Genomic DNA, 1,692 nt, shown 5'->3' with positions numbered 1-1,692 from the left:
AGAGAGAGAGAGAGAGAGAGAGAGAGAGAATGAAAGAAAGAGAAAGAGAGTGTTGTTGTGGAAAGAATCTTTGGTTCTCCCAAGTACTAAACTGTTGCTGTCACTAATAAAGGAGCTTCTAGAAACAGTAGCTAAATCTCTGTCAAAGTACACATTACATTCTTAAATTAGAAAGGCCCTGCTGGATAATTTAGTCCTAGACATACCCTTAAAAGAATGGAGTGGTCACAATTGGAATGCTTTTGTTCATAGATTATGGTGATCACAGTACATTTGGGGTGCCTAATAATTGTTTCAGATTTTGGCACAAGTCCAGCAATTTTCTAAAGGGAGGTGGTTAACTGAATACATTGACCCCATTGCATAACTGGTACTTCTTTTATCAATCTAGAAAGAATGGAAAGTAAAGTTGACTTTGACAGCATTTGAACTCAGACTGAAAACAGACAAAAACGCTGCCAAGCTATTTTTCTGGTGCATTAACAACTCTGGCAGCTTGCCACATTGGAATTCTTAATATTTAAAAACTACTAATTCAATACCAATTTTACTGAGATAGATTAGAGTGTGAAAGGACTACAAGACTTCTAGATTATCACATAATACTCAACGGCAAATTGGAGGACACAGTATGCATCTCAAAATATAGGTAGGGCATATCTAGAGAAAATTGCTACATACTTCTTAATAGAAGTTACTTACATATGTCAGCTAGATCTTATGATAATATAGAGGCTTTAGATTATGCTCACCCTTGATAATGGAAAACAAGAAAGGAAAAGCATAAAAAATAAAGAAAAACTCAACATCACCTGATTGAAGCATCTTTTGAAAAGAAGATATATAAAACAAAATGGACAAAAAATATGATTAGAATGATTTGACTTAACATTTCCTTCAATTTAAAGTTGGAGTTGTTCCCCTTACCTTTCTTAACCAGAATTAAACATTTAGCTAATGTGGTGTATATTTTTTTATTACTCAAAGTTTTGCTTTATTTTGTTGTTTTTTGTATTTAGTCTACAATATTCTTGAAATTAATTTGGTTTTGAAACATTATGCAAACATAAACGCATGCACTAGTTCTATTTCACTTCTTTTTATCATTATTATTATTATTATTATTATTATTATTATTATTATTATTATTATTATTATTATTATTATTATTATTATTACTATCATTATTATTAGTTAATTTCTTAACATTTAGTCAAATAATTAATTAATTGTTTAATTAATCATTCAATCAATCAATCAGCAAAGTTTGTTGAAGTACTTTTGTCACTATTCGTGACCTCAACAATGATAAACCTTTTCTACTCCAGGTCTGTGTGCTTTACTATATTAAGTATGCTAGAATAAACCATATTATTTGTTTCTCAAATACTTCTTTAAAGTAGCTCAAGATGGAAGTAGTTGTAGTGGTAGCAGTGGTGTTAGTGGTGGTCATGGTTCACATAGAGGTTTTTGTGATGGTATGATGGTAATGGTTATTGGTTTAAAAAAATGTTCTCAACATCATATTGCAATACTGTCATTCTGTCCTTGTGATTTGATTATCATGGAAGTGTTTCACTTTTAATTTTGTTTATTATTCTGTGATATATATATACATATGTGTGTGTGTATATATATATATATATATATATATGTGTGTGTGTGTGTGTGTGTGTGCGCATATGTATATAT

At 30.2% G+C, this 1,692-nt stretch overlaps 1 protein-coding gene across 4 annotated transcripts in view; it reads left to right on the top strand.

Moving 5' to 3' along the window:
* The window catches only part of LOC106879397 (protocadherin alpha-3), a 139,665-nt gene that overhangs the window by 69,451 nt on the left and 68,522 nt on the right, over positions 1-1,692 (top strand). The gene's annotated exons all lie outside the window — the stretch shown is intronic.

This window comes from Octopus bimaculoides, chromosome 14 (assembly GCF_001194135.2).
Source record: "Octopus bimaculoides isolate UCB-OBI-ISO-001 chromosome 14, ASM119413v2, whole genome shotgun sequence".
Classification (NCBI taxonomy): domain Eukaryota; kingdom Metazoa; phylum Mollusca; class Cephalopoda; order Octopoda; family Octopodidae; genus Octopus; species Octopus bimaculoides.
This window is presented reverse-complemented; position numbering and strand designations above follow the sequence as displayed.